At 44.2% G+C, this 24,455-nt stretch overlaps 1 protein-coding gene across 9 annotated transcripts in view; it reads left to right on the top strand.

Moving 5' to 3' along the window:
* Window positions 1-414: 414 nt before the first annotated feature.
* The window catches only part of ZMIZ1 (zinc finger MIZ-type containing 1), a 337,415-nt gene continuing 313,374 nt past the window's right edge, over window positions 415-24,455 (top strand). For 4 of the 9 annotated variants that reach the window (XM_059851278.1, XM_059851280.1, XM_059851277.1 and 1 more), the window contains exon 1: window positions 417-645. The gene's annotated coding sequence lies outside the window, so the exon portion shown is untranslated. Of the gene's footprint in view, window positions 646-24,455 lie in introns of all 9 variants that reach the window. The other 5 variants (XM_059851275.1, XM_059851274.1, XM_059851282.1 and 2 more) reach the window with 4 other exon arrangements.

Genomic DNA, 24,455 nt, shown 5'->3' with positions numbered 1-24,455 from the left:
GTCTGTTGGGTCCAGGGTGGTTTTCCCCTATTTAATAATACAAAAACACCGAAGGGAGTATACATATTCTCCAGCTTTCAGTTTCCAGAGTGGAAGGGTTTCCGAGTGCTTGGTATTCAGGAGGACTAAAACGAGAATCCCCGCCTTAAAAGACACTGTAAGACAATATTTGTATTTTAACTCGTATTTAAGATTTTTAACTTGGTGTGATTTGGGGGGGGGTGTGTGTGTGTTGCGGGGGGAGAGGGGAAGGGAGAGGGCGAAGGGAAGAACATCCCTGTAGGAGGCAGCTCCCTTTCAGATAGGAATCTGGGACAGATTTTGCCAGCAGCCACAAAGCATGGCCCTTTGGTAATAGAATAGCCAATGTAATTTGACACTTCAACTTGCTGTGCTCTCTGCTAGTTGATTCACTTACTCACCCACTAACATTGAGCTCCTTTTCACTGTCTGTGGGCTAGGGGAAAAAAAGGGGGGGGGAAGGAAGAAAAAAGAAAGCAGGGGGAGAAGGAAGAAAGGAGGGGAATAAACAAAATTATATATTTAAAAACACCCGAGTAGAGCTGCAAATCAGTTGGGAAAGAGGATTTTGCCTGCCTTCTTCCTTATTATTTTGCTGCTGCAAGGCTGCTTTGCAATCCGTAGGTAAGTTTCGCGTCTATTTGCGCTCCCTGCTCGCACCTCCCCGTTCGCGGCCGGGCAGGGGTTGCGTCTCGGCGGAGCAGAAACAATGGAGCGGCCACGCTGGGGAAAAAGGTGTACAGGGAGAAAGAAAAAAAAAGAAAACAACAACATATTTATGCTGCAAGGGGAGAAAATGTGTGGAGACTTCTTAAAGGGGCAGACTGTCCCCGCCGAGGGCGCGGGGCGAGGGCGAGCGAGCGGCCGCGGAGCCGGGCCCGGCGGCGGGGAAGCGGCTCTCCCCGGGCAATGCCCTTCCCGGGCCGGCCGCGGGGTCGCGGAGGGACCCGGCCCGGGGCGAACTTGGAGCAACCGCGGCGGGAGGCGGGCGAGCGCCGGAGCCGCCGCAAGCACAAAGGGGGCTGCGGGGACCGGGGCGGCGGCTGCCCCCGGCCGGGGCGAGCGCCGTCGGGGCGGGCAGGAGCCCCGCAGCGGGGCCGGAGCTGCGGCTCGGGGCGTGCGTGCCTGGCCGGCTGTGTGTGCGTGCCCGGCCGCCCGTGCGGGGCTCGGGAGACGCGGGGGGAGCTTGCGCCTGTTCTTGGGGCTCCGGGAAGCTTGCCTGGGTGTAAATTCCTTGCGTCTGGGTTTTGAGAGCCAGTTGGGACCTGGGCCTCTCTCGCCAGGCAGGAGGAAGGAGCAGCCCCCCTCCCTCCCCCCGTGCATCTGTCCAGGAAGCCGCCGGGCAGAGGGGAGGGGGCGCAGGGGCAGAGGGCCGGGGGTGCCCTGCCCGGCCCGACCCGGCCGGAGCTCGCCCGCCTTTGTGCGAGGGGAGCGGGGGAAGCGCTTCCAGGGGCGGCCGGCGGAGCTGCTCGCGGGGAGAGGGAGAATGGCAGCCAGTTAAAAGACACTTCAGGAATGTAAACATAAAAATAGGAGCCATCCAGCCACGCTCTTTCCCCCCACCCCCCCCCCCACCCCCCCGCGGGGCTCGGGATAGCATTCTGGGCTGGCGCGGTAGCGGGGAAGGAGTACGGCAGCCTGAGACAGGGGGAGGAAGTTGTTACTATAATCGGGGTTTTAGACTGTAAACTTTGTTTTGCACGTGCAAAGTTTAATTTCGGTGCCGCCTCGGAGGCTGCGATGAGAGACGCGGGGCGGCGCCTCGGGGGTGCCCCTTCGAGTGCAGCCCCCACCACCGTCTTTGCTAAAGGTGGAACCTGCCCGGCCGTGGCAGCGGGACCCCCGCATCGCCGCTTTTGTCTGGGGTTGCCGGGGTCCCGCTCACCAGCCCGGCAGCTGCGTGACTTGGTGAGAATTGCGGCTGTATCGTCAGTTTATCGAGACCGAAGCAAACTCAGGGCATAGCTCTGCTCTGTCGTCCGATTGTGCGCCGTGTGTATTTTTGTGCTTCAGTTAATAATCTGCAAACGGCTTAATGGCTCTGTAGTGCCAGAGGAATTGGTTTTCTCCATTTACTTCAGCAGGCCTAAGTGAAGCTGGTGTTCTGACTGCTTTTTTCAATGCATTGACACGAGAGAAGAGGATTTAACTTGGCAGCCTGAACAAATGCTCTATCAAAGGTTTCCTAAGAGACAGTAGGAGTGCTGGGGTGATGAATGACCTGGGGTAGTTTTAGGGTGCTACCTATGCAAGCTTTCTTTTAAATATGAAATGGCCATTTAGGGCTCTGAATTAAACTGCGTGCATCAGAAAGGCGACAGGCTTAGAAAATTTAAAAGGGCAAAAGCCCATTAATGCTGTGGCAAAGCTTTGGCTCCCAGCTCTGGTTGAGTAGTTCCAACTGCCGTGAAGTGCCAAAGCTTTTAAGGAATCTTTAGCAACAGCTTCTGTCTGGCTGTGGAACGGACCTTGGCCTTGCACATTGGAAGTTTAATGGTGCAGCCTCTCCTCCCCGCAAGGGAGGAAAGGTGAGGGCAGCAGGTGGGAGGGCAGTATAGGGGTGAAGCAAAATCTGGAGGGGAATTAAAAAAAAAAAGGCTGTATGCTGGAATGTATGGCTAAAACGACTTACTGGTGGGAACCTGTTCAGGTTACGATATTGGGGCAGTAACATGGCACAGTGGGTAATTCAAAAATATTACTAGCACCAGCAGAAAAGTTTCACAAAGGAATGTAGCAAAGCTAAACACCTCTGGGAAACAGATCCCTCTGACGAACATGGTTGGTTGTGGATTCAGAGCTCCACTTCCTTCTCCTGACTGGGGAAAATGTACTATGGCATCAATCTTCTCTTGGCGGGGCCTGGTGCAGGTTTGTGAATGCCAGAAGACTCGCTCTGACCTTTCTCTGTTCCAAGCTGAGGATGTTGAAACACCAGCCATCAAACAAAAGAGACATTGAAAGCAAGATCTGCAATGGAGCACGTGTGACTTTGAGGCTAGCTGAGTGCATTTGGTGGCCGTTTTCCTCAGAGTTTGGGGTGGGGAAGAGGAGAAGGGAAAGGTCACTTATTTTTACAGTGAGGCTATGGAAAACCTGACTTGAAATCCCCTAAATATCCCGTTTTTTAATCTTTTTTAAGTGTTGTTTCAAAGTGCCTTGATTTCTGCTCTTTTTACATATGTATCTATAATTGCTACAGTACTAGAGGAAGATTATTTTTCCCCATGGTTGCAAGGAGGACCAGGAATTTTGCATAATCCACTGCATTATAAAAAGAAAGAAGCTTTTAAAAAAAAGTCTTTAGGATTATATTTTAAAACAATGAAGAATTTCCTGGAATTGAATTGGCAGATTGTGAGTTTTATCTGCACAAGATAACACTGCCTTGAAAAGTGGCTGATTTCAAGATGATTCTGTAAATTGTAATTTAAATTTACTTTGTGCTTTCTGAATTTAAGAAGAACGCCTTTGGGACCAGTTTGATATAGGTGTCTAACCTGCCAATTACATTCATGTCAACATGGACAGATGCTTTATTGTTTGCATTGTTTACAGTTCACAATACCTTAAATAAACGTTGATCACGATTAGAAACAATAATTGAGTCTGTGGCAAAGGATCAATGAAAACTTTGTTTCAGGAAAGAAGCGAGTTGCTGTGTATATGTACAGAGAATGTTTTGTGCTCTTCGGTTGAAATAAATCTGCGATCCTAGTATGGTGTACAATTCTGGTTTTAGATTATTTTAAGAAACCCACAAAAGATAATGGATCAGTTTTTGCAACATCTGAATGATTTGGAAAGTGGAAAGGCAAGGCTCTCTGTAGCATAGTTCCATTCATAACTTTTCTTGGGAGTTGCTTGCCCTTTGCCCCAAATCTCTTCCACTTTTATGGGCTCCAAAGGTTTTTTTGGGGGGAGGGAAGCAAAAGCAGAACCAAACCAGCATCCCAAACCCTCATGGATGGCAGTTACATCACTGATACTATAGTTGGAGACAATGTTGGCAGGTTTTTAGCAACTTAGTGTTTCTACTAGCAGCTTGGAAAGCCTGGTTTCTCTCCTGAAAAGGAAGAAAAATTGATCTGGGAAAGGGAAAAGAGTTGGAATTCCTTTTGCCTTCCCCAGTGTTGTTGACAGGTTTCAGAGCAACAGGAATCCAGCCTTTTTCCAGCCACATAGAAGATAATGTGACTATGAGAAATGGAGGTAGTGGCTGGCCAGGAACTCGTGGTGCCTGCTGTGCTGCTCTAACAACGTGGGTGATCAAATGCTGCAGGAGGCGTGAGCTTGGCTTGTTATGGCTTTACCTGGGAAGCCTGTTTCTCATAAATAAGTAGGACTGCAGTTAATGCCTGTGGTAGCAAATTTGACCACTATGCAATTGGCTAATTTGTTCACTCCTAGTTAGACCAATTTTTCTGAAATTCTATCCTGTATTACAGCAAAGCGGCGAGAATATTGTTGAAGAGTTTATGTTGGTTTATGTTTGTTCCTGTCAAGTGCCTGTTGTAGGACAAGCAGCACAAGCCCTCTTTATCCATTTAGGTGTGTTTTATGGGAAAACACAGTAAGCAAAACATCAATATAGAACCACCACAGACAGACCTCCTGCTCAGATATTGTATGTTTTCCTTACACTCAATTCACATCTTCTCTCCAAGTGTATGTAAGCCTTCCTGCTGATGACAAGTTGAGGCTGTCATTGGTATTAGAAATAATTTCAGCTTTAAAGTGGTGTCTTTGGCTTAAAAGGTTGTTTTGCCGTATTGATTTCCTCCTCCCCCCTTCTTACTATAAAGCAGAAAATTCTTCTGTAGCAATTTTAAATTCTTCACTTCTGTTTCTTTTCACGTGATCATTAACATTCAGCTTGGCTAATGTTAGAGTATTTTAAAGAGAATATAGGCTGCTAGGGAAATGTCCAGGCAATGAGTTGTAATGGATCTCCACAGCTAGACTGTTGGAGGCAGTAGTGTATTATGAGAGTAGGAGATGGCCTTCCACTTGTTACATGTTATTTTTGGTTCTAATAATTTAAGATACACTGAAGTCTACATTGCCTGCAAAGATGAAGTTTCCTGGCTTCAGTACAGTGCTCTGCCCTTCCCTTTATGAAGCAGGGCAGATTTCTATGGGTATTAGGTATCCAGTAAAGAAAGCAAAGTTGTTCTTAGACAGACAAAATCACTTTCAACCTAATTTCTCCTGTAAGTGTCAATAGAAATTAAGTTACTCCACAGGGAATGAATCATTCTTTAAAAGAACTTGCCCTTCTGAAGGCTCGCATAGGTGATCACTCATGTTGGAACACCTGTAGTTTCCTTCAGTTGCTTATACATTTTAGTTCTGTAGCAGAGGACAGAGGAAGTCATTTTTACTCCTGTAGTGAGTGGTGTAACATCCAAGAAATCTTTTCCAGTTTGTGGTGGTTTGTAGGGGGATAGAATATAAGAAAATAAAGATCGTGTAGAAAGTAATCTTACCCCTAAGGAGTTGCAGCTGGGCCAATTATCCAAGATTAGGAGCAGGCCTGACTTTAACAGGCCACAGCTGTAACCAGAGAGAAGAAGAGTGTTATAAAAGAGTGGGTTGGCTGGTTGAGAAGGGAACTGGAGTCACTTGTCCACTTTATGAAGAAGAAGGAGTCAGTGCTCTGAGGAGCTGCCCACAAGAAAACACCAGGAAGGTGTGAAACTTGTGATAAGGAGACAACAGTATGGAACCCCTGCAATAAGATGACAACAGTGGTTGATGCATTTTAAAATAAGTTTTAGTATCTAAGCTTGAAAAGGGATTTCTGTCCTTTACCTGGAGAATTCTATAGATCAAGCTGGTTTGTATTTTGTCTAGTGTACTAATATTGGGGTAGTGACATACAACCTATCACAGTAACGTTCCATTAACACAAATGTGGGAAGCATAACCCTGGTTGGTAATGCGGGGTTTGTTTTGAGTCTGCAGACCAGCTTTGACTTCATTCTGTGTGAAATGAAGCTGGAAGGCTCCTGGCTCCATACCAGGCAGCAGGAGGGAAGAAAAAAAATTGCTCTAAACCCCATTTATATGCACAGTGCTACAAACCTGTGCAAATTTCATAAAAGTGCAAGTTTGTATTACCACTACTGCTCATTGTTAGTCTATATGAGAGGTTTCTTACTAATTTTATGTTTGCTTGTTTGTTCTGGCTTATGTCAGTGGATGGTGAAGACCTGATTTATAACTCATGTCCTCATGCTAAGACATCCTCCTTCAGACCTGTGAAACCTACCCAGGTGATGGTCCAGCTGCCTGATCCAGAGCCAGTTGTGTTATCCTCTTCCTGTAGGGCTGTATGCCAGTTTTTTGGTAGATGGTATTGGCTGTGGGCACAGAGGGACTGTGGTTGCTGTAAGCCTTTTTTATTTCCAGGGAAAAGCAGCACTGCTGTGGGCCTGACTTCAGAAAGGGGAACAACTCTAACATATAGATAATACATATGTGTTGTCAACGAAAGCCACAGAAGTGAAGCATCTGATAACGTCAAGCAAAACCAGTACGGAGATGGTTGTCTCTATTTGGGTTTTCTTCAAATCTTATTTGTTCTCATGTTCTCAAGTCTTTGCCTGATAACTGGTAAGTTCTTCTGGTGATTTAGTTTAGTAGTCAGCTTGGTCCAGACAGCATTAACTAGAGAATACTGACTGCTTGATCTAATGCACAAATGTGAGGGAACTGCCTCATTCATATGGCAGCTCTTTGTGTTGTGAAATACCATTTGTCATCTTTGCTGATTAGGTAAAAACATGTTTGAGGAGTAAGAGAAAAAGCAATACCTTGACAACAAGTTTGTATTGTCTTTTGGATTCACCTGGTAGTTTTTCATTCCTTTGAGACTTCAGGGCTCCGATGACTGACTGGCTGGCACAGTGAAGGGTATCTGTCTTAGAGATTTCTAGATAGTCTCATAACTAATCAGAAAGCATTATTTATTGGGACTGCAGTGACATAGATATAGGACATAATAGTAGGGGCTTCAGTTGGCCATTTAGTAGCAAAAACAGTTCCCTTGATGTGTATCTGCTTGTTTCTTGGCTACATTCCTGATTCCCTCTGAGAACAGTGGAGTCTTTTAGGCTGCTCTGAAATACACACCTCTGTATCTCCATCAGTAAATTCTGCAGTGCAGGTTTCTCTTCTTGTGTTTTTGAACACCCATTCTGAAAACAGATGAACTGATTTAATACTGGTTTATTGTGTAAATAAGGGCACTGCGGGGTGCAGGACAGTGCCGAGGCTGACACTGAGGGGCAGTTGGTGCTTGAAAAGGTTTGAGATGGGGCTTCCCTGGAAACTGTCTGGCCTCATACTGACAAAGAAGGAGTCTGCCTCACCAAAAGCAGAATTCATTGTAAGCTTGTAAGGTGTTTTGATGACTTTGATTTTGTGTGAAACTCAGACCCTTTCCCTGTGCTCTTCTTTTGGACGTGACTGATGTCCAACAGCCTGCTAGATGGGCATTTCCCAGCTCAAAGGTTACCATCTGCTCTTGGTTATTTTGGAGGTGTGAGAGTGTGATGCGTGAGGGGAAAAAATCCACCACAAGAGAGTTGAATGACAGGGAGGAGAGGCTTGAGCCCTGAGTTGCAAGACCTCCCCCCCTCCAACTACAGCCACTTTCTTGAGGAAATGAAACTCATCAAATGCTGTTCAGGTGCCCAGTTTGAACAGCACTTCTGCTTGTGCAGCCTGAAGGTGGGATGCCTCCATAGATAGTGTGAAAATAAGAAATACTTTAGATATCATTGCTTTCACCTGCAAATATTTTCACGTGCCTTAGTTTTCCTTAGTATTGCACATCTCTTGGCTGTTGTAAATGACAAAAAGAAGCCTTATAAACATGAAAATTTTCTTAGAGAATGCATTTGCTTAAAATACATTGCAAAATACAAGTTCCTGCAGCTAAACTCTTTTGACAATAAGCACTGTTACACTTCAGTTTTAAAACTGTTTTATATTTTTAGGTGAATGGAAGAGCCACTTGATTATCTCCCCTGTCCTGCCAAGCTGTGCCAACCTTACCTCCCGCTGAAATAAAAAAGGGGCAAGAAAATGCTTTAAAAAGCACTTTTAGAGACTTAGTTGACACTGAATTCTTGGAAAAGCACTTTGTTGATGCATCTGCCCATGGATGAAAGAGAGAAGAGTTTATTATCCCACAGGTTTGCAGGGGGAAAGAAGAATGATGTGGTTGTCAGGCAGTCTACTCAGTCTCTTATTGTCCTTCTTGTAAATTCTGTGTTTGTTTAATGCTTATGACTCTATTCCCAGCAGTGGGATCACAGAAGTTAACTTCTTTACAGCAATTATACATCTTTTGCTTAGGTCTCTCTTACAGTAACCCAAGGCTTTCCCCAAGCCTTTTCAAGTAAAGCTTCTCTTCTCCACTTAGCACAGGTTGATTCACTTTACATTTAATTAAACTTCTTTTTTTTTTTAACTGGAATTCTTGTTCTATGGGATGTCAGGCCAGTGAACTGTCATCCTGTACAGCTTTTGTGATTTGACTATCTGTACACTCAGTTCACTGTCCTTTAGGTGCTTTACAAAACCACAAAACTTTACCTTTCTGTTTCACAGAAAACCAACATGCTGAGTTGCAGTGGGCACTTATGTACAGATGTGGGTGGTAGTTCTGTGACTGAAAAGGTGAATTGAATGTGTGTTGCACTGTCAAGGCTGTTTCTCTACAAACTAGAGTTCAAATTGATCCCATTCACAAGTCCCATTTTGATTCTGAGATATCCACTCTGACATGTCTCACCTGGTGAGACTTAAAGCAGCTGTCAGTCCTGCTTTAAGATGTTTGTTACAGGAATTGTACTTTAGTCTTTGCTTATTCTCTCAAGTGTGAGATTTCTCCAAAAATCTACATCACTGTTTTAAAAAGCAATCCAGCTGGAGTTAGATACCATTAGAGGTGGGTGCCTACTAGCTTTCCAAATGCATGTGTAGCTTTGGCTTTTGGCACTGTAATACTCTGACATCTCTCACATTAAAGTCATAACAGTATTATGTAAGGAGAAGTCATTTTGGGTCACTAGCAGAGCCCTCTCAGACTTCGTTAAATCAGCCTTGCAAGTTAAAACACTTGGGCTCCCATCTTCCTCCTGCAACTTTTTGGCAATATAAGCATGTGGGAGCTGTGTCCTTTCTCAGTCATTTGCCCTCTGCTTTGCTCAGGCTGCATGGCTGGCTCTGAACCTGCTTCTGCCACAGCAATTTGTGTGGCTGTGGGGAGCCCTCGCAGAGGAAGGGCATGCTCAGCGCTGCTCAGCCCTGGCTTTCACCCCCCACTCCCAGCTGCTTGCAGGTGACACAGGAAGGAAGGAAAACCGGGGAGCTCTGTGGTCCTGCTGTTCTGGGCTCTGTGGCAGCAGGCAGACTGGAGTTGGGTGGGAAGGTGGATACAGAGGAGGGCTTCAAACTGCTCTACACCAAGTCCCACCTCTGCAGCAGGCACTTGCTTGTTTATGTGTAACTCAGGAGTCAGTTTCATTTGGCCTTGCGTTATTCTTTAGCAGAGGACAAGTAAAACACCAGCTGTTGGTGACCAGCAAGAGACAGAGTACAGAAAGAATCCAGGGGAACCTTTGCAATGTTTGTTGATAACTTAAACCTGGTGTTTAGCAAAGGTACAGTTTAGATCTGAAAGATGCCGTACTTGGACTCGTGTCAGCTTTATAAATGCTTCCTTTGGAGACCAGTCCTTGCATGTCAAGTGATCCTTGGGTATGCCCAAGGGATGGCCATTTGGAGATAGCTTATACTTCAGAAGGAATCAGCAGCAGGACAGAAGATAAATATTTTAAAACATCCACATGAAATTGCTGTGTCCTCGAAGTCTATGAGGCAGGGAGAGCAGAGCTGCTGGATTCTGCTGCCAGCAGCGGTGGCTGGAGCTGTGCAGGTTGAGAGAGTGGAAAGGCCCCCTGGGGCACAGAGCAGATGGTGCTTGGTGCTGCTCAGGCCTGGGTGAGGCAATGGTTCTTTCTGCAAAGGGCAATGCTGCGGAGGGTTAGCGCTGCAGAGCTTTTTTGATTAAAATGGGTTCTGAAAATATTTGCAATAGTTTTTATTCTACCTGTATTCATGGCAGATTGCTCTTTTGTAAAGGAACCAATTGAAAAGCACCTGAGAGGTGTAGGGTCTGCAGGGGAGAGAAGGACAAGGTTGAGATGGCAGTAGTGGCTGCTGCTGGAGGGTTCAGAGTGGAGCTCTGAGGAACTGGCTGGGGGGAAACAAATGAGTGCCATAAATTCAGGATTGTGCTGCTTCTCTTATCCTTAAGTAAGGTTGTTTTATTCCCAAATAAATACAAAAAATGCTGAAAATTTAGGATTCATCTGTTAATGTTTCTTTTGTTAAATAATTGGTACTTGGAACATCTATTTTTAAGACTCTGGCATGTTTCCTGTTAGCTACCCTGGAGCATAGCTGCTCCCCCAGAGTGGTGGTTGGTATGCTGCATTTAAGGCAGTGTTTTGTAACCTTCGGATATCTGCCTTTAGCTCTCTGATAGTCTGTGATGGGTCCTTGTAAGCCCCATGCCACTGGAACAGTTCACCCAGCTCCAGCTTGGTGTCTGTGTGCCAGAGCTGGGAGCACCAGGCACATGCAGGTAAACACATGAACGAGCTGAAAGGAGGATAAAGTCGATGATAGGCAGGCTGCTATTGTGTGGTGCCCAGGCTGTGCCATGGTGACTAAGACGCTGTGATAGTTTCCTTATTGGCCACCATCTGTCTGCTCCTGGCTGGAGCTGCTTGGCTGGCACTCTGCCTTGGGAGAGGGACCGGCGCTGCCTCGGCACAGCACCCGGGGCAGGGGCTGGGCTGGGCAGGGAGGGGACGAGGGATGCCCCGCAGGTTTCTGGTCATGGCTGTGGGATACACTTGTGTAATCACTTTGGGAAAAAAACCCAAACTTCTGAGACAGTGCTTTCTGTGTATTCTTAAAGGTTTTGCATCCTAAATGCTTGCATAAATCATTCGATGCATAAACCTTTTTGCAACACTGTTTGTGAAAGAAAATTTGGTACCAGTGCCTAATGTTGGAATATTATTGTTTTGAAAATTTAAAGGAAACTTCACATGTTTCTAGCAATTTTATGGTGACACACAATTTGAAATTCAGATTTAAAAAATTTAATATGGTCACCCAAAAAGAAACAGCATATCAGTGTGGAGTCTTACTTTTTCTGAAATTGCAGCTGTGGCCCTCAGTATCTTTTTCTCAATAAAGAGACATGTAAATCAAAAGTATTTGTTATGTTGCCAACATCTTGTCCTAGCACTATCCCAGCATATTAAATAAGAAAGAAACAGTACATATCTCCTACCATATGAAAAATAAAAATATATTTTAAAGTATATATTTTGCTCTAGTCATGCTCATCTTCAGTGTTCATAAATTTATACCTTTTTTTGCTGAAGAAACTGGCAGCCAACATCTCAAAAACTGTTAATACAAGAAATGAAATATTGGTGAGTCAAGCTCCCATTTTACCGGTTGCACCCAATTTGGGAATATTTTGTAGTAAATGAAAGGTGAATACATATACACCAACCTCTTGCTTTTCTTCATTGTTTAATGAGGCTAAACCCCCCAAAGGAACACTGAAGAGGCAGGGATTCTTTGGCAGTTGATCTATTTGTGTTTTTAATGTAAAATATTTTTAGGGTGAGATGTAAAAATATGTACTTTTGTATTGAAAGAGACTGTTGTTTCCTTTTATTTTAAACCCTGGATGAGAAACAAGATGTCAGACCTATTATAATGCAGCCCAGTAATTAACATATGTTGGTCTGCCTCTGCCAAGGATTTCTTATGAGTAATGCAAGTTGCACAAGTAGAGGAGTCAGGTGGTTTGTCAGTGAAGAATCATACACATGCTTGAGTGATCAGATCCTAGAGACACCATCTGAAGATAGAATGTGTTTGAATCTAAGAACAATTATAGTTTAAATGACCTCTCAGCTGCCTTAAGTTTAAAAATCTAAGTGAAGTCAGCTTTTTCATGGTGGATATTTTTTTCCCCCCTAATGAGGCATATATGACCAATTCTGATCAATTTTCCTAATAAATATTATGGGCAACTAATGGTATATTGTGTATTTAAATAACTAAAAAATTCCTGAGCTCTGAAATGTGCTACAATTAGTGTTCTTTCTACAAGGAGATTTTGTTCTTTAACCTGAAAGGAGACTGTTGCACACCCACTCATGGTTTAATGTGGGCTCACAATTTATGAGTGCATCTTCTGCACAGCTCTCTCAATGTGACCCCATTATCTTGAAGAGACTGGAGCATGGGGATGTAATAGAATCAGTCAATATCTGCATATATTGGAAGTATTAACAACTTACAAACACCAGAGCTTCTTTGGTAGTTTATCACCATAGTGCAAAACCATCATTTTTTTCTACTTTAGAGTTGTGTTTAATTCGTAGTTTATATTTTGACACTATCTGTTCAGCTATAAATCAAGCTTGACTGTGACAGTGATGGCCTTCAGGCTACCTTTTGGTTGTAAATTCACAGTTGTTTTTGCCTTGAGTGCCATTTTCAAGCTATGCAGTGTTGATAGTCTTGAATAAAACAACTTTCAATACAGGAAGTGGATTTTGGTGCTGAGACTAATGATTAGACTAATTTAAGATTGCCAGCCTTAAAATGTTCAGCAATTAGAATCCAGGCATATAAAATAATTTTAAGTAATAATAAACTTGAATTCTTTTGCAAAGTCTGCCTTTGGTACTCTTTGGTTTAGGGTCCATATTTTCAGGTTTCATCTTGGCTCACAAGCACCAGAAACTCAATTAAACGGACAGAGATGCTGTTATAATTGGTTCACTTAAGGAGTTGTAGCTTTAGAATACACATGAAGAGTACTATTAGGCTTAGCTCCAGGACTTCTTTCTCACTTTCTGCTGCATTTCCATGCCATGTTAGGTCGTGGCAGGTCCAATTCACCCACAGAGAGTGTTTGCCACCCTTTCTCAAAACAGGGTAGTCCAGCTGGTACCCACGATTAGTAACACTGCTTGTGTGTTTTTCAAATCATTGAGCAACTTGTGGCTTCCAAAAAGGTTAAGTAAGGACTGCAGTGGGTCAGAACTCCTGATTTGCAAAATTTTAGAGATCTCAGCGTTTTCTAGACATTAAAAGTGAAATTTTTGGATGTAAAATTTTTCCCCCTTCCACTGTCGTCATTCTAAACTGGGCAGATTCAGCAGCTTTAAAGAGATGCTGGAAAACCCGACTAGTTTAAGGGGGAAATAGCTGGCTAAAAATAATAAATGGTGAGAAAGATGTAGCTTCATTTACTGCCATAGCGACATTCTGGCCATGGAAAGTGAAATTGCTGAACTTGTGTTAATATTTATTGTGCATTCAAATACCTGTCGGAAGGCTTTGTGAACTATGGGTACTATTTTTATCTTCATTTACAAATCAGCAGGTGTTCACAGGCCTGTTGGACATCCATCCTTTTGAGGCATTTATGAGTAAACGTTTCTGGCTGTCATAATTTTGGTTGGTCAAGTTCACATTAATTGCTGCACTCTGTGCAGTTGTTCTAACATTTAAATACTGCCTGTGAGTAGGTTTGATTAAAATTACGTCTCTAGGTGCACACTAAATACCTTTGATACCTCACCTACAAACAACTGTAGAATTGTTGGTGAGAATGACAGCTGCAGGCAATAAACGAGGACAGTAATAGAAGTCTCAGTGCTGGAGAGAGCATCATAAATCATGAGGTGAGAGCAGCGTGTGTGCTGACAAATCGGTGAGCAGCTGCAAACAGCATTTTCCAGGTAAGAATTATTGCACTCGCTCCTGATAACTGCTCAGAAACCACCTCTTCCTTGTATGTGGGCAACTTTGCCCCTGCACAGGTACTCACAGCAGTGTAAGCTGTTGAGCTCTAGTATTTTGCCTGGGAATGATGTTTTGTGTGGTCTAAGGTACATATTATACATTGGACCTTGGTGTTCATCCAAGGTGTATTCTAGTGTGAGTTTTCCCTTTCAGGGAGGAAAATCCCCATGCTTATTGCAGCAGATGAGTTATTTGATTTAGCTTCGTCAGAGACTTTAGAGAAGTGTTCTTGACAGGTGGAGAGGAGATGTATTTGGATGGTTTTAACAAGCTTGCTTTGTTAGCCCTTGCTGGGTGGAGTTTGGAGCAGGTACATATGCCTCTTCAAAAAATAAACGAAAAAAAAATACTGGAATGATGCTGGTTAAGTAAGGGAGGTGATAATCCAGTCACATAGAAAGCAGTCTTGCTCTTCTGCTATTAGGGAGATGAAAACTATTTTAATGAAATAATGATGGGAAACAGATGGCAAAGAGCTAGCAACTGAAATATTTTTGAACACTAGAAAATAAGTGTCAAACACATGTCTTGTAATGTAATTATTGCTAAAAGCATAACATGTCAGAATATGTTTTAAAATGTTAAAATCTTTTTTTTTATGCATAATTCAACCTTAATCTCTTGGGTTCTTGTTAATAGACTTCAATCTTGATAAATTAATGGCTTAGAAGTTTTGATGACCAGAAGTTACTGCCACTTTGCTTAGACAAGTGAATGTGACACCAGTGCCCTGCTCCAGAAAGGTGCTGCAGCTGGCAGACATTCATTCACAGCTTTAATATGCAGTCCTGCAAGACTACCCTTTGGAGTTCCTGTGCTGTCAGTTTGTTGTCTATGATGGGAGAAGTTGCTAACACACAGGGGCGTGTTGGGACTGCAGTGTGGGCAGGGCAGCCCCAGCTGTGGGTGCAGGGTGTCTGCCTCAGGTGTGAGGCTCCCCGGGCTCTGGTGTTGGGGAGCACAGCTCCTGGATGCAGCACACCTCCTGGTGAAAACCAGTAGCCCTAACAAGCACTGCCCCAGTGCTGCTGCAGGTGTGACTGCAGTGCTGTCCTGTCCCCACTGTGACAGGGGAACTTGAATATCTGCAAGGATTCTTAACAGTTTTGCTGGGCTGTGCTTATGGTTAGAATGTAGTTGTCTTTCTATTGTACTTGAAACTGTTTACATAAATCATACAAATAAAGTGTTCATTAGAAATGCTCCTTTGAATAGAATCATATAAATATGAGATAATTGTGTCCCAGTTTACACCCCACCCCTCTCCCCCACTGGACAGCAGGATTTGATCACTGGATTGAGAAGAGATGTTTGTGGTTTTGGAATGTTTTCATTGTGGCTGGTTTTGTTGTTTCTTTGTTTGTTTTCTCGTTAAGTTTCATTTTCAGCTGACTTAGCAACGATTGATACCACTGTCCGTGACTGCCTGGTTTCTGCATCAATGAAAGGAACATTAGGAACACCCCAAATAAGCAGATGGAGGGCCAGGACCTCCCTTTCAGCTCAGCTCAACAGGCTTCAGGCTGTGACATTTTTCTTTCTCAGTGTCCAGGCACTTTTGCAGTTCCCCCAAAAAATGAAGACTATTTTCATATATCTCACAACAGTGCAACAACCTGGTTTTCTAGAAACTCTTTTTTTCTTTTATAGAATATTTTTCTGACATTGACAAGTGTACAAGACAAGCTATTTTTTCTGAGTTTTTATATTTATGTAACATAGTCAATGTGTTCAGATGCTTTCATGTGCATTTTGTTTTCCTCTAAGTCCCACTGAACTGAGTACCTCTTACCAGCCTCGCCTGATTTAATACTGAGCTTGCTGAAGGGTACCATTCATTGGCTGGTGGCATGGTGACTTTTGGAAGATAAGCTGGAGAATGTGCAAACTTTGGTGCTAGCCACACAGGGCTTTGACTGTGGTGTTCCTGGCATGGCCACATTCCTCCCCTTTCTTCCATCCTCTGTGCTAGCAGGAATGACAGAGGGGAAGGTGTGCAAGTGTGCTGGGTCCCATCTGTGCCTCTCAAAGGAACAGATAAATTGTGTCCTGGAGGTGGTGCTGACTGTGTGCCACTGACACAGGCTGATGGGAATCAGGAAAGGTAGGGTGGCCTGGAAGCAAGGGGCCATCAGTGCACTGTGATGGGTGGCTTATATATGGGTCAGCATCTTTTATGGCTTTCTGCATTCACTTCTCCTGGATAGGAATAAATGATGCCATTAATACTGAGGGGAGCTGTACTATGATGCCCTATGTGAACATGCTGCTCTGTGAGAAAGGTGGACAATCCCTCTTTCCATCCTGTGGTTTTGTGCTGTCAGGACTACTTAAGCCTCTTGGTTCCCTGCTGCATGTTATTCCCATCCTTATGCTGTGTTAGCATAAATATTTGTGCAGGTGCACAAAGAACCAGACTGCTGAACTGATGAGGATGGAAACAAAAAAACCCTTTTGTGTTTCTTACACGTTTTTTCCCTAGTCTGTTTCCCTCTGTGCCTGCACCAATCACCCGTAAGCAGCACATGGGCAGCAGCAGAGGCTTCGGAAGCAGAGCTGTGTGGCAGATGTGGAGGCAGGAAAGATTGCTTTAACTAGCTCTCGTGCCTAAGAAAATAAGACAGATCCACAGCCTCAGAATTAGCAGAAAATAATAAACCCAGCTTGTAAATAGATTGGATCAAGTGGTTAAAACCACAGTATTTTGATTTGCATAAACTTGTTTTCCTATTAGTACAAGAGCATCTGTTGCTGGGGGCAGGTAGATTCTCACTAAATGAAAACCTGAGTTGCATGTAACCTTCCCTACATTGGGCACTGCTTGTCGTCTGTTAGAGCAGCCTCTGGAACTGGTCAGGAGTCCTGAAAGCAAGACCGAAACAAAAGGAGCTTGATTCTGCAGGACCATGCCCATGGAAGTTCCTGCCTAAAGCCCTTCATCCATTGGATGATCTTGGGAGGCTGGAGGCCTCTGCCGTCTCCAGCTATATGACCTGTAGAAGTGAAAAGATGCTGGAAGAGCTCAGTCTGCAGCTGGTCTGTGGTTGAGGGCACTGGGGAAGCATGACAGGGCCAGGGCTACCCATCACACAGAGTAGTCCCCTTCAAGCCTTGTTCCTCCCCATGCTGCCTGGTGCTGTCCCGGGGATAGGATGGGTAGTTTGGGATCACTGGAGAACCTGAGCCTTTTAAATGCCCTTGTATGTCCTGTGATGGAGGTAGTGTGTGAACTGCCACTGAAACCAGCTGTGCTACATCCTGCTGGTTAGTTCTTCCAGTTTGGACCAAGTACCCCTAGCTCTGAGGCTTCTGTTTTGCAGAAGGTGACTCTGCTTTCCACAGACTAAAAGCCCTAATGCAGATCTTAGGAGACACTTTTTGTTTTCCTTTGTACAACCTGTGTTTCAACTGAAATGGATTATTTCCTTTTCTGTCAAACCAGGGCGTGGGAACTTAGCACTGTACAGTCAGGGAGGAGGTATTATAGAGCTCAAAGCCCATCCTCCCCTGTGGTTGGTGTGGCTACAGGATACTTCTATCGCACTTACCCCTGGCAGAAAAGGCGGCTGTGTCTTGTCACAAATTGAGCAGTAAGATTGAAAGCTAAAACCTGGAAGGGAGAGCCAAGCTCCCTTTTGCAGCCCTCAAGTGTCCCTGCTCGCATCTGCTCTTCCCACCCTTCGTGGAGGGAGCCAGTGGCTGGTGGGTGACTCCTGTGGGTGCCCGGGCGGGGCAGGCGGTCCAGCGCAGGCGGCTCTTTCCGGGAGCCATGGCCTCTGTCGTGGCCAGCTGGCAGCAGCCCCTGGCTCTGTGCCTCTCCTGCTCCCTGCTCAGTTTTTGCAGCTTTAGAGCCTCCTTCGGGGGCTGAAGTGCTGCAGAAGAAGCTGTGCTCAAAGGGTGCCTTTTGCATGGTGTGCAGTCCTGCTGCGGTGGGAGCCCTGATTGGTGGCTGGAGCTCCTGGGCACCATGATAACAAAAATAACCCTTGTTATTAAACCAAGCCTGTTGTCTAAATGCTAGTTGTGATTTTAAATTATTTTTGTTATGTTTCCTAAAGCCCGTGGCACACTGTGTTTCTTTGATCTGTATTTTTAGAGGTGTTCTGTTACTGCGGGCGTGGGGGCTGGAGCTCAGGGATCAGACCACAAGTGGCCCTGTCCCCTTGGGAGTGTGCAATAAGTCACTCTGGCTGCCTTGTGGGTGTAGATGTGTTACATCTGCGGGGTGCCCTGTGCTCCCATGGAATTAAATGTTCTCTCTGTTTACTGTGCATGGGTTAGTTATTAAGGGATGTTATCACTCTTCATACCTTACACAAATGAAGTGATAGAGCCTCTGTTGAACAAAAATGCATAAATCAGTCTCTTCAGGTATTGGAGAAAATTTCCCTGAATAAAAAAGCGAGCCTGAACCTTAAACTGGCCAGTATTTGTGTGCATTTTACTTTGGGCACTCCAAGCCATCTCAGTGAAGTAGACCTGTGACCTTGGTCTAGATTTTGTCCTGATGTTGTCAACAGATTTTGAGTAGGTTGCTGTTTGGGGTGCCATATAGCATAAAGATTTTGATAAAGAAATTATTGTTCAAATTGGAATAGAGCTGATAGCATTGTACACAGATGTTTTGTGCATCAGTCTTTGTTGTAAAATAGCTTTTAATAGCTCCAGATAATTAATTTTTTTTTTTTTAAATCAAACTTATTCTCAGACCTCAGGAAAAAAATAAGATGACTTATGGTTGAAAACAGAAATTGTCAGTACCTTCATGTCTCACATTAATTTCTCTTTCCAAATTTTGTTTTTATTAAAAATAGGATTTTTCTTGAGAAAATGCTGATTTTTCTTAAGGCAACTGATAAAGTAAAATGCCCAAAACAGGTCCCTGTTCCAGTGCATGCTGTTTCTGAAAATTTGGTTCTTTCAAATAGCATGAAGTAGGACTTCTGAACATCTCCAAATTTATTGAAGTTTTTCAAGTTTATAGACTATTTCTAGAAATCAAGGGCACGGATTCATTTTTGCAGGTGTTTTGGTTTTTCTTTTTGTGATTGGTTCTTTTAATTATATTCCAAGCAAATTACCATAGTGAAATCTTTCTGTGTGTCAGGATATCAAGAATAACATAGTGTAAGCCTCTTCCATTAATATTCATTGTGATATTTCATAACTGTAGCTGTTGAGCAGCACTGATTGAATTTAGAGAAATTGTATTGTTTAAAATCCTTTTCATTAATATATTAAACTCTGATAGCATATTATTGCAATCAGTTTGTACACAGACATTTGATTTTGCATCTCTAGCCTTATCCAAGTTAAGAGACTGCTTTCATCCATTAATGTCATGTTAGGGAAATTGGCACTCCAGTTTGATGGGATGCTGTGTGCTGGTAGCTGTAAGAATTGTACAGGTTTCAGAAATTATTGGTGAGACTTAAGTGCATTACAAATTAATAAAAACTTAGAGAAGATATTATTTATACTGAAGTATAAAATAAATACTGGATTTTCTTCTAAAGAGAAAATGGTTTGGGGGTTTTTGACTGTTAATTAATCACTCTGCCAGGCTTAGTGGTTTTAAATAAAAAATGCATGCACTTAAAGCATTTAAATTTTTTTCTGTCCAAGTTCACTATCAAAGACTACACAAACAGAGGAAACAGGCAGATGAACTGGTCTTTGGGAGGAAATAGTTAAAAGTTGTGAAGCCTAAGTGCTATCAAACACATAAAGAGACCTCTGAAAGTAACATTCATATTAACAACTTACTGGCTTTAAATGTTTCTTGTGACTGATGCCAAAGAAATAAGAGGTGAGTATGCTGTTTAAACTGATTGAGCCTTGTTGCAATAGTGGAAATTAGGCAGCATACAGCAATTTTTTTCTTTTTTTTCTTTTTTTTTTTCCCCATCTGTATGCTATGAGTTTATGGGGAAGGTGAAGAGCAGGCAAAGCCCTGCTTCCTGGGAACCAGGAAGGGAGTGCTGCTGCTCTTACTCATAGAACTTCTTTTGTATCTTTCCAAATTTTAATCATTGTGAATAAAACCTGGATGAAACTAGTAAAAGTTTTAGGGTTTTGTTTTGATTTTTTTTTTTTTTTAATCCTGAAGCTTTTTAAATGGCCCTGCCTTTAGAGGTCACAGGCTTATCAGTGTGCACACCACTGAGGCCATATGAGGTGCCTCATTACCAACTCCCATGTGAGTAACTCCAGTGTAAGTTTTTGCAGGAAGAGAGCAAAATGGGTTTACAGCATCCCTTTAATACCTGCTCAAATTAATCTGCATGAGGTTTCAGAATATGTACAGTTGAATATTCAAGTTTCAGTCTAGCTGTTTGACAGTGTTTTTGCAGAATGCTAACCACTTAAAAGCAGCTTGGGGTTTTAGGTTTTGGATTTCCCTGTTGTTCCTCCTCTGTTAGCAAGCCAGGCAATGCAGGATAGGGATAGTTGAGAAAGCAGCTCACTTCTTTGACCCCAGCCACTCAAGAGCCAGGTGATGTACTAAGCACAGGGGAGGGAAATCAGTCACAATCCTGTAAATGTTTATATACATAGTTAAGGTTAGACATAAAAATGGTTTTTTAAACTTAGACTCCTTGCACATAAAGTTAAGAATGTACAGAAATATTTGTAGTCTGGAACCTATTTCAGGTTTTTAAAATATTTAAAGTCCTTTCAAAAATACTTTTCCTTTTTATTAGATACTGCAAGGCCTTATGCTGCACTATTAAAGATGCATTCAGGGAATACATACCCAGCCACATGGGTATCTCCTTCCAGCAGCAGCAGGCAAGGTAACAGCTCACCAACCTGTGAGATGCTTTTGTCTACATGTTCACGCTCTCTCTGGCAAGAGTGAAGTGCTCAGTTAGAGGGCAGGAGGCTTGGCTTTGGGTCACTGAACTCCAGGTTGTGGTTGTCAGATTTCAGCTAATTTTTCCCCTCCAAACTTCTAAAGTAACTTGGAAAAGATTGCTCCGAGTGTCTGAGTGTCCCCAGTAATAAAACAGGGTGCACTGGTTTGGCATTAATTGATTTGTGGTGAAGAGGAAAAAGTCAGCACACGAGGTTAATTATGCAATCTTCCATCTCTTGCCTGGACTTCCCTAGTTGGTGTGCAGGAGCTACTTTTACAGTGCTACTGTAAGATAAATAATTTGCAAGGTTCCTGGTAGTACAGAAGTGCAGCTACCTGGAACTGGGAAGGACTGCATTTTCATAGGCTCTCAATCTTAGCATGTATCAGTCTTTGTCTTGAGAGCTGTGTTTTTTTACTTATTTTATTAGCTCCTGGTGTGAAGGAAGTGATGTTATCCTAGCAACCTCCTTGTCTTCATTTAGCCTTCAGCGTTTTTGTGTGTGCGTGTGTGTGTATGTATTTTCTTAGTAGTGAGTGACTGAAAACATGTGCAAGCCAGCCATGTGCTGATGTTGCACTGACTCCAACTCTCACCCACCCGCCCACTTTCCTTCCTTCCTTCCTTGGAGAGCTGGCAAACAAATTACAGCCTCAACGTGTGTGCTGCTCAGGCAACGGCCCGCTGGGGAAATGCATGGGGGAGAACATTTGGATGCCAGATCAGTGTCTCATTAGGCATTTCTTAGTGTATTTTACAAGTCTGCAGACAAACAGTAGTTAAGGCTCAGATGGAGAAAAATTTATATGCTCCCTTCAGGAAAGGGGGGAGGTTGGGGAGTCTGCTGAGGGCAGTCTGCAGGGCAGTTGCTGCTGCACCCAGGCAAGTCCCACATGGCCATGCAAAGATTCAGTAATGTACTCTAAAAGCTGATGGGTAGGAGGGGATTGATGGCCCTCCTGATGACTTAGAAACATCAGATTAATTCATTGCATTCTGCTTTGAGATAAGGTTTGACAGATCCTGCACAAAATGTTGGGGTACATATGTGGTACAAGTGTGAAACTGGGCTGAATCCAGCCCAGACCTGCTCAATGAATGGTAATTTGCAAAGTCATGTGGCCGAATCAGATGACTTCAGATGTGTTTTTAAGTGAGGGTTAAAGGAAACATTAAGCTTATGTTTCCTTGTTGCCGTCATTGCTGTTTTACCGTATTAGAGTCTTAATGGTAATGTTTTCCTTTCTTTTTCACAAACAAGATGACCTTGGCAGTTAATGACCTGCTTACAGTCTTTGGCATGGCTCTGCCGGGGAGGGAGCATTCGTCATATTTATTCAGTAATTTCACATTACAGAAGATGCTCGACACTGCCTGTGAGGAGTCAGTGAGTGAAGCAGTATAAAGGGATGTAGCATCTAGGGGAAGGAGGAGGGTGGCCCCATTTCAGGGGAGGGATTCCCCCCTCAGTATGGATGCAGAAGGATCCAGACTGCAGGAAAGTGAATGCAGAAGCTGGAGGTGTGGGCTGATGTGGGGTTGGCCTGCCTGTGGACAGCAACAGCCCAGCTGCCTGGTGCTGTGGAGGCAGGGAAGAGCAGCTGCTCCCTCCCCTGCACACTTGGGTGCATTTGCTGGACAGCTGGGAGCTGAATCGCTTTGCTTCAGCAGAGCAAAGCTGGTCCCTCAGCACCTGCATTGTGCAGACCCCAGCACAGCAACTGAGTCCTGATGGTGGGAAGGGCACATGAGCCATCAGCCCTGCTGCTGCCTCATCTGCCCTTCAGCAGAGAAATGTTTAAGTGGGGCTGTATGCCATCCATATATTAAAAAAGCCATAAACAAATGGTACCAGGTGTTCCTGACCCACATGGCGCTTACTGGCTGGACAAATGCTGGGTGTGTTTGGTCTCCACATACTTGGTGCTGTGCTCTGGCCCTGTGTATTGCAGCCACACTACTGCGGTTGGAAACTTTATGAATTAAACTAAAGCTTAAAACTCTTGGGTCTAAGTTTTGTGGAGTTGGTGTTTTTTGTGAGGAGAGAGGGATAAAAAGTTGTCTTTTTTTGTTTTGTTTTGTTTTTAAATCTAGATTAACCATACCAAGAAGTGTTACCTATGAACTGCTGCGCTGGCAAGAGTAAGCTGGTGCTTTGGAAAGAATTTCTGACTTAGGAGCAAATAATTTGCGTGTTAAGTTGCTCTGTTTTTTCCTTGGCTTTGCCTCTGAGAGAGGCCTGGGTGGTGAGAGGCTCTGGTTATGGGTGCAGCAGCCACTGAGGGGACAGTGGGGAGGCTGCCATCATGTGAGCACTAATTTTATTTGTCTCCTTTCAAACTGTCACAGTAAATCTATATTCCTTGTTGTTTTGTAAATCATTATATGGGATTAGGCCTTTTACCAGCATTTAAAAATTCAGCAGTCATTTTAAAGACTCTCTCCCTTCCTGGCTCAGCCAAGCGATTCCTATTCTTGCTGGTATTCCTCGCTATTTAAATAATGCCGGGCCTGATTAGGAGGAAATGGTCTCTGGAAGGCAACCGACATTTTCAAAAGCGCTGTTCCACAAAGGAGACTTTGAACTGTGCTAAGGCTTTAAAAGTTAAATAATATTTTGAATGTTAGAGTTCTAATGTTTTCCTATTGTCATGGGAGACTTGGATCGAGTCCCAGGATTGTGGTTAACTTTGCCTCCAAGCTTAGGCCTTATTTATTACCTCTGAGGAGATGAACTTAAACTACTTCACCTCTTTTTTTTTTTTTTTTCCTCTTTTTTTTTTCTGTATTAACTCTTAAAACTGAGACATCTTTTATGTTTATTTCAAAAAGGGCTATAAGTTTGCTTATTTTTTTAATGGAGGCCTGAGGAGGATGGGGGTGTACCTTGGGGGTGCCGAGGACTGTGGCAGAGCTGCTGGTGCCCTGAGCACCCCACGTCCCTCTGAGCTCTGGAGGGGCTCTGATGCTCCTTGCAGCCCTGCAGTGAGGGCAGTGGGGGCAGTTCAGAGGAGGGATCCTGAGGGGAGAGAGCCGGGGTGCCGAGGACTGTGGCAGAGCTGCTGGTGCCCTGAGCACCCCACGTCCCTCTGAGCTCTGTGGAGGGGCTCTGAGGCTCCCTGCTGTAGTGAGGGCAGTGGGGGCAGTTCAGAGGAGGGATCCTGAGGGGAGAGAGCCATGAGGGGTGCGGCAGCAGGGCCTGGGCACGCTCCGGGCTGAGGCCGGGCACGGCGCCCATGGGCAGCGGGCCCCATGGCCGTGCCCAGGGGCAGGGGGGCTTCAGCCCCAGCTGTGAGCAGCCCTGTGCTCCCATCTTGCAGGGAAGGGTGGAAAGGCCCCTTCCCACCCAAACCACTCGGCTCTGGTGTGGAGCTCGGCGCGCGCGGCCCAGGGGCCTCCGATGGGATGCAGCTCAGGTTTGTGGCTCTCACAAACGAGTTCATTTTCACACAGCAGCCTACTGGAGCCACAGTTTAAGGAGTGGTTGCGATGGAACAAGTTTGTTTTAGGAAATCAAGTTAATACTTTAAGGACGTTTGTGCATTTACTAAGCCCTCAGAAAGCTGCATGAACTATGACAATAAAATTTGCCGTGCGGGTCAAATCATGGCCTTCATTGTTAGGCATGGCTTTTTCCTGTCGTCATTC

The sequence above is a fragment of the Haemorhous mexicanus genome, chromosome 7 (assembly GCF_027477595.1).
Source record: "Haemorhous mexicanus isolate bHaeMex1 chromosome 7, bHaeMex1.pri, whole genome shotgun sequence".
Taxonomy (NCBI): Eukaryota; Metazoa; Chordata; class Aves; order Passeriformes; family Fringillidae; genus Haemorhous; species Haemorhous mexicanus.
Note: the sequence above shows the minus strand (reverse complement) of the source record. Positions and strands in the feature narration are given on the sequence as shown.